This window comes from Amia ocellicauda, chromosome 17 (assembly GCF_036373705.1).
Source record: "Amia ocellicauda isolate fAmiCal2 chromosome 17, fAmiCal2.hap1, whole genome shotgun sequence".
NCBI classification, from domain to species: Eukaryota; Metazoa; Chordata; class Actinopteri; order Amiiformes; family Amiidae; genus Amia; species Amia ocellicauda.
In genome coordinates, this window is record NC_089866.1 from 23,127,023 (window position 1) to 23,140,290 (window position 13,268).

General features: G+C 39.7%; 1 protein-coding gene across 2 annotated transcripts in view; it reads right to left on the reverse strand.

Moving 5' to 3' along the window:
* Positions 1-13,268, reverse strand: part of rph3aa (rabphilin 3A homolog (mouse), a) — a 76,354-nt gene that overhangs the window by 30,482 nt on the left and 32,604 nt on the right. Inside the window, exon 3 of one of the 2 annotated variants that reach the window (XM_066689446.1) lies at positions 273-403. The gene's annotated coding sequence lies outside the window, so the exon portion shown is untranslated. Of the gene's footprint in view, positions 1-272; positions 648-13,268 lie in introns of those variants that run through there. The other variant, XM_066689447.1, reaches the window with a different exon arrangement.

Sequence of the window (13,268 nt, forward strand, 5' to 3'; positions counted from 1 at the left end):
CTAATCATGCAGACGCAAGCCTGGGTGAGCAGGCAGACAACAAGATGCCACAGAGATCGCTCAGGTTGAGCCCCCTATTCTACTGGACTCCAGACTTTAGCAATCTCCAAAGCTGGCAAGGAAGAAGGCGTTTCATTGATAGAGTGAATCGAGGCTCCTCGAGAATGCTCAAATTGCAGCTGATAACAGATCTTGGAGGAGGAACAGCACAAAGATATGGTTGGCAATAGAACAGATCCCATAACAGCAGCAGTTAAAATGCGGAGTCTTACCTGATGAAGATGAGTTTTGGTGAGCGGAGCTGTTCACGGGGCCGGCGCGAAGGAGCGAACTACTTCTGGACCGAGCCGAGAAAACCCTAGCCGCATGTAATTCCTTTGCAGGTAGACGTTGGCGGAGCTCCCTGTAGCAGCCAGGAGACACAATACAAAACCAATTTCAGATTGCCCCTGACAAGCCAGTGGGGATATAATCTGGCTTCTCCCTCCAAGAGTAGCTCTTTATCTCTGGCTCTCCCTTCGTGTTTTATCAGTCAGCAGCACAGTAGTACAACAAGACTGGAGGAGGAGGGGGGAAGGGAAGGGAGAGAGAGAGAGAGAAGGAAAAAAAAAAAAAAATCAATAAACCTCATCTGTCTCTGTTTGCTGCAAGCTATCGCACATCTACCAGCACTGCAGATTTCAGCTGAGTAGCTTGAAAGAGTAGGGGGAGGGGGGTGATTGTGTGACGTTGGGGGGGGGGTACATTTTGCTTCATTATAGCAACGTTCGGCTGGTCTCTTCTGGATACCTCCAGGACCTCGACAGATCCTCAGCCACTCTCACATACATCCTTTGCTTCTACCATCGCCATCAACCTTCCAGAGATAGACTGACAGACAAGGGTACAAAGAGGAGGCCAGAGTTTTTCTGTGATTTCTTTTCCCTTCTCTCCACTGTAGCGTTATCAACAGGGTTCCCTTGCACCACATTACAAAGAACACCTAATTATTATATTGTAGTTATTAAGAAAACATTCTTATAAAGCTGTGCCTTTCTCAGCCTCATTTCATGTGGTAAATGATTTTGCTGTTGACAAAACGTGACACAAATGGGCTGCCATGACGACATCAAGACGACTGTTGGGGGCCTCTTTTCTTTTTGCGTTTAGTTTTTTTGTTAAAAATCGCAAAAATATATTTTCCCTTTTTAGCCGAGCGGTCTGAAATAGGCAATTATTATGCAAACTGACTCACCGCTACAAACCCCTGTACAAGCCCAGGAGAAATGAATCTAGCTAGCTAACGTGCACACAGACACACACGCATACACACACAGACAAACACAAGCACACACATATCCTCCCAAAATGGGCATGTCATCAAACTGTTTGTTCCTTTTTGCACCATTAGCAAGAAACGCAAACACCTGGAACTCCATGCCTGAAGAAGATCGGACACGGTCACTAATCTTTACCAAGCATCCACGGACACCCGGTCACGGCTAGCTGCCGTGTGATAAGCTGACGAAGCCCGAGCCCACTCATGCCAATTATGGGCATCCCTCTGGGAACTGTCAACCACAATCATTTGGCGGAATACCCTGAACCTCTGGGTTATAGGGCCCATCTTGTGCTTTCAGAGGCTGCTTTATAAGAACTATAATCGCAATAATTATGCCAATTAGTCAATGAGCAGACACTTCTTGCAGCCGCAGTGACTTGCCAGAACTAGAGTGCCAGGGACAAGGGGGTGAGACATGCATCAACCATTTCTGTTGCTGTTATTTACTTATTACAACACACGTACGTGCAGGGCCTAAACCCAGACAATCCCTGTAACAACCCCATCTCCTTATCCATTAGACTACATAGCAGCCAAATCCCTTTTTATTTCTCTTTTTTTGTGACAATGTGCTTCTTGCCACACCGCCTACACCTAGTGTTTTGAATCCATCGTGTCTTCTGGTTTTTGTTCCACCTCAGTTCTCAGCTACTAAATGGAGCCATTGATTTGCAAAATGTAATCAATTAAGAATCGTTCCCTGATTATAAGCATCCAGAGATGTAAAGAGACCTACCCCTACACAACAAGTTTAGAGATTTGAAAAAATAAATAACTGAAAATTAATGGTTAGCTACACAGTAAAGTTATTTTATATATTGCCTTCAAAATTCAAAGGAAAATGCAATCCTTCAATGCCTTCAAACTTCAATCAATAAAACAAACAAAACTGTCTGAACAATATCAAATGCAAACAAACAAGTGGCACAAAACCCTTGACTAGAAGACAGGCATTTTGTATACACAATCATGTTTGCACTGTGCTGTTATCCTGTGGTATTTCTATCCACAAACCATGACGGAAATGCCTCTCTGTGGCACAATTGCTTTTTTTTTCTTCTTAAGGAAACAGACCTGGACTAAAACATCAAAGAGCTCCACACTTGGATATAAATTATTCATCGAGACAGGAACTGGGAGAATGTTCTGGAAGCTGAGTGTGGACTGAGTGGCACAAAGGAATCAGTTGGTGCTGTAATGTGGAAACTCAGTGTATTTTCCCTCCTGAAAATGGGGTCACTGAACTGTGAAATGGCAAATACAGGCTTTTCTTTATTCAAATATCCTTGAAATATTTTCACACAATACACATAATATCAGACTCGAAAAAAACGCATATACATATACACATATTTCTAGATAAATGTTTCTTTCTTGGTTTACTTACAAGCATATTTTGGTAATGTGTAGATACCAGCAGGGCCCAGAAATTGTTACTTTGCTGCAAACACTAATGTTTATTCTTTATTTAAATCTCATTCCCATGTTATGCCCTGTAAAGTGTTTCCTTCTTGTTGAAACATCCTGATTAATTACACTGCCCACAGTTATTACTTCTTCATTTTCATTCTAATAAAATGAATGCGTCCTGCACAGAGAGCAACCTGTCCTTGAAATCTGACCAACCATTACAGTCCCACACCCCTTCTCTCACCCCAGTCATCACTGTCATATATAACAACACTTTAGATAAGTGGCAGGCAATTCTAGTCACTGAGGGCTGAAGGGGTTTCAGATATTCATTCCACCTCCGGTCTTAATTACATAATTGAAGCAATTATTAGGCTAAGAAGTCAAATAACCTGCTTCTTCCAGGTCTTAATCAGTTGCTAATTGAGATCTACCCATAAAACCTGCAGGAACCCAGCTACCAAGGTCTGGAAGTGGCCGCCCACTGTTTTAGATCATCAGTGTCCAATCATAACCCTGGAGGGTCTCAATCCACCAGATTTCATAGCTCACTCTTGATCAGCTGTTTATGATCCAGTAATTTATGGATCCTTTGAAACAAACACCTGCATAACCTTTAGCCCTTAAAGATCAGCATTCCCTTAACTGATGAGAAATCTTCCTAATTAATCAATAACTATCGTGTGTTCACAGTTTTTATAGTTTGATTCGGACCTATAAAACTAACTGCATTGGGGATCTCCAGGGGCCTGGACAACTCTGCTTTAGTCGTCACCTGTGAAGATGCAAAATAAAGTTCAAATTATATCATGTTGTGATCTCTGGTACCCAGATGTGCTCCCTTTTTCTTTCGTCTTTCTTGATTGTTAGACATTACACAACCAAGATCAGGATCAACTGCTCCTATGGCACTAAAAAGTGTCTAGTCTTAGCTTAAACCCAGTAAACCTGGTCTATTGTCAGACTTTGTGACAAGATGGTTGCAAAAAGCCACACTAAACCTTTCACTCTTAAATAAGACTACCCTTATTGTGCTGTTGCTAAGCAACAAAGAGCAGTCTTAGTTTCTAGAGCCGGTTATAAAAAGTTTTTTTTTTTTTTGTGGCTAAGATTAAAAATATTTACAGGGAGAAATTAAAATAAAATACATATTTTGAATAGCATCTAGGCTAGGCATCGCCTAATTTTAGGGGGGACATTTAGTTAATGTCAGTCGATGTAGGTGTTAATTAGCGGAACCAAAAATCTGATTTAAGCTTTAAAAATAGAAAACTAATTTTGAGAGAAGAAAACACCGCACATGGCACCTCTGGAATTCTGTCTCGTCTGATTAGTTAATGAAAATTAGGATGGACATTCCTGATAACAACAGCCCTATAACTGCACAAAGCCAGCAATATCCTGTTTGAGTAGGACTCCTCTGCACCATACTAATTCTGGTATACAATAACGTGTATCTTTATTAACCAAACTGCTACAATACATACATTACTGGCTAATGCATTCTTAATATAAACACTCTTTAATGCAATTTTCGAAATAATTTGTATTTATTTGTCTTGTCCTTGTGCATTATATGTAATGCAACTGCTTATTGTAACATAATTGTGTCAAAAGTACCAATTAACCTGTTTCAATGTATCACTGTACCTCATTTTGCTATTTTTGCTATTTTGACATACTCAAAGTTTACTTTTACCCTTCCCAAACCCAGCATTATCATACAAATAAAAGTATTTTAGCTTTGCATTAAATACAGGCAACTTCAGTGAACAAAACCTAAAGAGGGACCTATGCTTTAAAATTAAAAAACAATCCAGAACAGATCAATGAAAAAATCCATAATCCTGTCCTGATCCATTGTAATATATTTTTCCCTTCCCCCCCATTCTGTTCGTACTGAATATATTTTATTTGATTTCACACAAACAAATCATAAAGAATACTGTTATTGCCATCTCTGAAACTGAGTAATATTTTGCATTGCATCGACGACTCAAACACACGCATAGCAAGCAAAGCACTGTTGCATTGTGGAAGTGAAATGAGAACACAGAGAAGAAAACCAAGAAATACCAACTTATTATTTTATGCAAGTTCATACATTTGCATTATCCCAATTATTGTAATATGCAGCAAAAGACTATGAATAGGTAAAGACATATTTTCCCAAAGGGGCAGAGCCTAATCGTTAGCTGCATAACATTACCATTAACTGCACTGTAGATGTATAGGAATTATACTGAACCAGCTGACAGATGAAACGAATGGCATGTTCTCAGAGTAATTTATCCTTATTCAATCTTATTGAAAACTGAGTTGCAAAATTAAAGCCAACTGCAGCTGCATGAGAAATGACCTTTTGGTATACAGGTTAGATTTTTTATTGTGCAGAAAACAAATTAATGCGATTTCATTGGGAATGATTCATAATGCATTAGTATTCCAATTGAGTTTTTGTTATGTTTTTTAAATACATGTTTGATTTCACAAGAGACATAAACAAATAACCCCTGGAAGGATTACAGAGCTTGCACACTCCTTGCAGAACAACTGAATGTTTGAATGCACAGTAAAACATCAAAGGAAAAATAAAAAGGTTTAATCCTAATCAAGGAGGTATTGCTAAAACTATTCCTCTCGACTATGGTACTACTTTCAATATTGTGTCAAATTTCAGTTACCAATTAACAAAAAAATTATAAATGCCACACAGCATGGTTTAAAAAGAGACTTGCAAAGCCCAGCCAAATACAAATTCAAAACAGAACAAAAATAGAAAATGACAATCAAGTGCAAGAATGTGTCAGGCATAAGAAAGTTGATTCTCAAAAATTCCTCAAGAGAAGCACAGTTTAATGAGTTTCCAGAATCAATAAACCACTAGCACCGGTCGGTATTGTTCACATTTTCTTCTTTAAAGGTGAATGGCAAGGAATTCAGAATTGTTCTTAAATGTTGGCCAGCTGGTGCAAACAAAATTAAACCATTATATAGAGTACTGAACAAAGATCATTAAGATTTGTTTCAAGAAATGTTCCAAATTCTTTGCCAATTTCAAAGTTTTGGCAGAAAACAAAAACACAGCGTTAGTCAGCAATCAGCTAGAAGTATAATAAAGCATAAGACAGTGACAGTCCCATCATGAGGGAAGCATAACACATTAAACCAACAAAACAAGAAAACACTTCTAAGCTTATAATAGTTAAATAATAGCCTCTACCACACATCTCTTAACTGTATTAAATACATAAATAGACACATCCCCTTCCTCTAAAATACTGCTATGTAGCCCGGTTTTCACAAAGTGCTAGTTTTGCTCATTAGCATGTTGGATATATCTATACAAATAGATAGATAGATAGATAAGTGTGTTTGTTTGCATTTTGGATAACCCCCCTTTCGCTTTCCACATTTGATCCTAACAACATGCCTTTGAGAATTGATGTTATTCCCTAACTCTGACAAATATAGCATACAGAAAAACCTGCTGAAGCAGATAACTGCCCTACTGATGCCCTTTTTAACCTAAGTGATGCATTTCCTGTCAACAGAATACTAATTCAGAATGAGATCTTTGGTTTTTGAAGATAATAGATTATTCTGTTTTTTTTCTTTACTCTTTAAGAATTCAGTCCTAAAGGATTAAACAATGAGCTGCATGTTCATTTCTAGGTAGAAACCTTAGAAAAAGGACCCTCAGTGAATGGCAAGGCCAGCTTATTTAAACTCACCTAAAACAGTGTCCCCAGCCTCCAGCTACAATGCCCCCTGCCAACAGCCTGACATTGTACCAGTGAATGTGAGGCCAAAGTCAAATGTCAATGTAAAATAACTGTAACACATTGCCAATAAACGTTACGTTATCGCACCTACTTCTACAGGGGGTTGTCAGAACTGCTGACCAATCATAAAACCAATATTTTTTCATATCAAAACTACAGCATTGAATGAAAATTACCCTTGCACTTGGTTGTAAATTGCTAGAGTAAATGCATTGAGTACATGACATTAAGGACACTGAATGTGAAAGAGGAACAAGAGAATAGAAGCCAGTGCATGGAATTATGGATTGGCATCGTTCACTTCCCTGTGGTTTGCATTAATGCATTTAAATGAATAGGTTTATTTCTTTATTTATTTGCTAGTCGCTTCATTCACATCACATGTGCATTGGCCCTAAAGGAAAAAGTGCACAGAATGAAACCTCAACTCAAACTGTTTCCAGGATATATTAAGCAACAAAAATTCATTGTTATGCATTCTGTTCAATTTTATGCATCAGGATCAAAATTATGCTTATTTTTTTCCTCCATCTTTTTCTAATGTAATCGCATAATTGGATACTCCTGGAGGTTCTGTGGAAGTAAGTCCCCTGCAATCGACACAAAAGACCAGAAAATTATTCAGCGAAACTGCGCCAGCTTCAGAAAGGCAATTAACAAAAATGTTGGGCAAATTCTGTAATGGTTTTGGACAATTTGGACAATTGTTTCAGTCAAGTGTCTTCGATTATTGATTGGTCCTAGTTTGGTACTGTATTTAGCCAACAATAATTACTCAAATTAACATACTCTCCCTAGGTAAAAAGTCAAATCTTTCACATTAGAATTGTCATTATGAACACTAGCTGGGATTAAAACTGTTTCCATCAACTTCTGCACATTTTTGACTCAGAGAAGACAAAGGGTAAGAAATTCCAGGAGGAACACAAACACTAATCCTTACCTGTACAGTGTTTACAAACTACCTTTGTCCTGTGGTGCATGAACATCTTTAAAAACACAGTTTTACACTACTTTTCAGAGAGCGTTCATGATAGCCTCTGAGGGTTATATTTTTATTCAATACAAGCCTTCAGTAGTAGGGGTAGCTCTGATGTTTTCCTGACCTGAATTTCCAACAGGGCTGTGATGCTTTTCAGTTACAATTTCAAAGTTAAAAATCAGAAGAGGACCAATGCAATTTGACAAATGTATGGCTTATAATGTCCAGAAGCCCTGTTTCGACTGACGGCACAAGGCTTACAGGACGATGCAAATGGCACATGCACTTGATCACAAATGACTCCGGGATTGTCAGCACCATAAAGCAATTCAGATGTTATGATGTGTGCTTTCATTATGGGTCAGCACATCTGCCATGTTTAGGTCATATCAGCAAATTCAGGACTACATCTTGAATCATGGCAGTGACACATATGCCACCGTCTGCTCTGACAACATCTGCTCTGCGGGTTTCACTCTGGATGAACATTACTCCCATTAGCGAGATACTATTTCGAATAACCAACATGGCTAATTTGAGAAATGAAGTATGGCACTGCAGGTAATGGTTCACAGTTTCCATTTTCTCTTTATTAGTGGTAAAGAGGGCAGACTGTGGCTCGGCCCAGGGTACAACAGGGTTTAATAGCACTGTCGAGTAAACAGACATTTCAGATGGTTAACTTTGAAAAACCTTTATCTTCTCTACAGTCTCATGGACAGCAGTATGTTGTAGCGTTTAGGGCTCTGGATTCCTGAGTGGAGGGTTGTGGGTTCAATCACTCATGGGACACTGCTGTTGTATCCTTAAGCAAGGTACTTTACCTACATGGCTCCAGTTAAAACCCAGCTGTTATTGTAAGTAAAAAGAATGTGATATATTGTAATAATTGCAATTTACCCTGGACAAGGGTGTCTGCTAAGAAATAGAATAAAATAATAATGTTTGCCCTACCAACATAATCTCGTTTTCTACCATAAGGCACTGCGGAGTGTGAAGGAAAGTAACTGCTGTCATCGGCATATTTTTCATGGCTCTTAATATCGTCAAGATTTCAGTCATGTTTTGTCCTCACCGTTGTATGCTGAAGTGAAGCAGATTTATGAGGTGTTTGTTTATTTTCTTGGCAGACACCTTCATCCAAAACGATGTACAAAAATATGTCTTCTGATTTGAAGTGATGATCCATTATCAAAACCCCTGCGCTTCAGCCCATCTCTGCTTCCTATGAACCAATCTCTACACTTTACAACTATATCACTTTTACAACCTGATGACGAGAACCAGAGGCCTTACAGTAAAGTTTCATTATCATCTCTGTAGACCTGTTTCCTTCATATTAATATGCAAGCACTCAACTTGTGTATCATTTTTTTCCAAAGTGCCAATCCTGATAATGATGAATTTCGCATAAGCAAATGTGTACTTTTCAATTGTGATCCGTGCCACACATTTTTATGAGTCGAACCCATGTTTTATTCATAATTGGCAATTTCCTGAATTTCAGGTATGCTGTATTTACGGAGCTCTATACGGGTAGTTGGATTTCCATATTAGCCATTAATAGGACATGTGCTGCAGTCCAATTTGTATATTCAGCAATGTGTTTACTTTTTTATGATCACATTCAGGCAGTACAAACAGGTATGGCCAATGTGGTTTAAAAAAAAGAAAATAAATGTTAACACTAATGTTCCTCAAAATATTCAAGTGACTTTGGCATTGTTAAATCCATGGTTAATAGTTTTAAACCCATGTGTGTTCAGTTTCTGGGCCATTACTCTTCCCTTCTGTTATTATCTCTCTTATCTAATTTTTTTAAAATCTTCCATGGACAGGCAGAAAAACATTCATGGTGTGCTTATACAGTTTTGAACTCTGAGGTAATATCCAGTTTTACATTTTTAAAGTCCTCCTCTCTTGGGAGTTCATCCCTTCCCTGATATTCCTGAGTGCTGTCAAACAGATTAACCACAACAAGTTCAGCATGCAATGAATACCTGAGTAATTGCTTTATCAAGGCTCACACTATATCCTTTACATCCTTTGTAATGGGATGTAATTTGAAATAAATGTACAGCTACATATATATATATATATATATACACTCACCTAAAGGATTATTAGGAACACCATACTAATACTGTGTTTGACCCCCTTTCGCCTTCAGAACTGCCTTAATTCTACGTGGCATTGATTCAACAAGGTGCTGAAAGCATTCTTTAGAAATGTTGGCCCATATTGATAGGATAGCATCTTGCAGTTGATGGAGATTTGTGGGATGCACATCCAGGGCACGAAGCTCCCGTTCCACCACATCCCAAAGATGCTCTATTGGGTTGAGATCTGGAGACTGTGGGGGCCAGTTTAGTACAGTGAACTCATTGTCATGTTCAAGAAACCAATTTGAAATGATTCGACCTTTGTGACATGGTGCATTATCCTGCTGGAAGTAGCCATCAGAGGATGGGTACATGGTGGTCATAAAGGGATGGACATGGTCAGAAACAATGCTCAGGTAGGCCGTGGCATTTAAACGATGCCCAATTGGCACTAAGGGGCCTAAAGTGTGCCAAGAAAACATCCCCCACACCATTACACCACCACCACCAGCCTGCACAGTGGTAACAAGGCATGATGGATCCATGTTCTCATTCTGTTTACGCCAAATTCTGACTCTACCATCTGAATGTCTCAACAGAAATCGAGACTCATCAGACCAGGCAACATTTTTCCAGTCTTCAACTGTCCAGTTTTGGTGAGCTTGTGCAAATTGTAGCCTCTTTTTCCTATTTGTAGTGGAGATGAGTGGTACCCGGTGGGGTCTTCTGCTGTTGTAGCCCATCCGCCTCAAGGTTGTACGTGTTGTGGCTTCACAAATGCTTTGCTGCATACCTCGGTTGTAACGAGTGGTTATTTCAGTCAAAGTTGCTCTTCTATCAGCTTGAATCAGTCGGCCCATTCTCCTCTGACCTCTAGCATCAACAAGGCATTTTCACCCACAGGACTGCCGCATACTGGATGTTTTTCCCTTTTCACACCATTCTTTGTAAACCCTAGAAATGGTTGTGCGTGAAAATCCCAGTAACTGAGCAGATTGTGAAATACTCAGACCGGCCCGTCTGGCACCAACAACCATGCCACGCTCAAAATTGCTTAAATCACCTTTCTTTCCCATTCAGACATTCAGTTTGGAGTTCAGGAGATTGTCTTGACCAGGACCACACCCCTAAATGCATTGAAGCAACTGCCATGTGATTGGTTGGTTAGATAATTGCATTAATGAGAAATTGAACAGGTGTTCCTAATAATCCTTTAGGTGAGTGTATATATATATATATATATTGTAGCGATCTTGAGCCTGGGCATGGGTGGCGCAAAACCCTATTTAGGGGCGCTTTAGCCCCCGTGTATTATTTCTCAGCCGCCCTAAAAATAATAAGGATATGAAGTAACAGCTCGCCCAAATAGTCCTTTAAAGCACCATCTGCCGCCCCTTGTATCTTCACTTAGCCCACTTACAAATATTACAATAGAATTGAAAATGAAGAAGTAACTCCGCAAAACACTGTCAGCAACCAACCCCACCCCCACCCCCGGTCTAGTCTAGAACTTTTGCAAACCTCAGCCTGGCTCTTCTTTGCTTCTCATTGATGAAGGGCTTTTTTCTAGCTTTGCATGACTTCAGCCCTGCACCTAGGAGCCTGTTTCGAACCGTCCTCGCCGTGCACTTCACCCCAGCTGCCGTTCGCCATTCTTTCTGTAGGTCATCCTAGGGTTGTTGAGTGACATTCGAATGAGTTGGCGGTCATCCCGGTCTGTACCTTTGTTGTCCCCAATGTCTGCTGCTTGACCTTATACTTATGAAACACCGTCTTTGAAATTTTAAGGATGGAAGCAACCTGATGCTCACTGTATCCCTCTGCCAGTAAAGCCAGAATTAAACCCTTCTTTTCCTCACTCACAACTTTCCTTTTCAACTCTTTTGAGATGGTCAATAGTTATTTTTTGATTCCAATTACTTTTAAAGTACTACTAGTACTGTTTTTGCCATCCAGCTGGTCCTATTGTAAGAGGATAGTGATGACCACAGCAGTGGTTTTTATACTTTTCTTCGTTAAATAAGATTTGATTCAGGTGATTACCTAATCAGTACCTCATTCTGTAGAATGAGGTGTGCCTGTGTTGGAATTCAATAGACACTGGAATGGAATGGCTGCCATACATGTAGAGAAAAAAAAATCCAGAGCTATATACAGTGAGGGAAAAAAGTATTTGATCCCCTGTTGATTTTGTACGTTTGCCCACTGACAAAGAAATGATCAGTCTATAATTTTAATGGTAGGTGTATTTTAACAGTGAGAGAAAGAATAACAACTAAAATATCCAGAAAAACGCATTTCAAAAAAGTTATAAATTGATTTGCATGTTAATGAGGGAAATAAGTATTTGACCACTTCGACTTTGTACTTGGTGGCAAAACCCTTGTTGGCAATCACAGAGGTCAGACGTTTCTTGTAGTTGGCCACCAGGTTTGCACACATCTCAGGAGGGATTTTGTCCCACTCCTCTTTGCAGATCCTCTCCAAGTCATTAAGGTTTCGAAGCTGACGTTTGGCAACTCGAACCTTCAGTTCCCTCCACAGATTTTCTATGGGATTAAGGTCTGGAGACTGGCTAGGCCACTCCAGGACCTTAATGTGCTTCTTCTTGAGCCACTCCTTTGTTGCCTTGGTAGTGTGTTTTGGGTCATTGTCATGCTGGAATACCCATCCACGACCCATTTTCAATGCCCTGGCTGAGGGAAGGAGGTTCTCACCCAAGATTTGACGGTACATGGCCCCGTCCATCGTCCCATTGATGCGGTGCAGTTGTCCTGTCCCCTTAGCAGAAAAACACCCCCAAAGCATAAAGTTTCCACCTCCATGTTTGACGGTGGGGATGGTGTTCTTGGGGTCATTCCTCCTCCTCCAAACACGGCGAGTTGAGTTGATGCCAAAGAGCTTGATTTTGGTCTCATCTGACCACAACACTTTCACCCAGTTCTCCTCTGAATCATTCAGATGTTCATTGGCAAACTTCAGATGGGCCTGTACATGTGCAGTTGTGTTTCTTCCATTTGCGAATAATCGCACCAACTGTTGTCACCTTCTCACCAAGCTGCTTGGCGATGGTCTTGTAGCCCATTCCAGCCTTGTGTAGGTCTACAATCTTGTCCCTGACATCCTTGGACAGCTCTTTGGTCTTTGCCATGGTGGAGAGTTTGGAATCTGATTGATTGATTGCTTCTGTGGACAGGTGTCTTTTATACAGGTAACGAGCTGAGATTAGGAGCACTCCCTTTAAGAGAGTGCCCCTAATCTCAGCTCGTTACCTGTATAAAAGACACCTGGGAGCCAGAAATCTTGCTGATTGATAGGGGATCAAATACTTATTTCCCTCATTAACATGCAAATCAATTTATAACTTTTTTGAAATGCGTTATTCTGGATTTTTTTGTTGTTATTCTGTCTCTCACTGTTAAAATACACCTACCATTAAAATTATAGACTGATCATTTCCTTGTCTGTGGGCAAACTTACAAAATCAGCAGGGGATCAAATACTTTTTTCCCTCAATGTAGCTGTCAAGGGTTTGGGTTACAAAATAAGTAAATCAGTCACAGAGAATTAAAAAATAATTATAACACCAAAAAACTCAATATCAATGAAGCTATACTGATTTGCACCTTTCTATTGTTATGCATTTCAGTCTAATTACTAATCGGTCA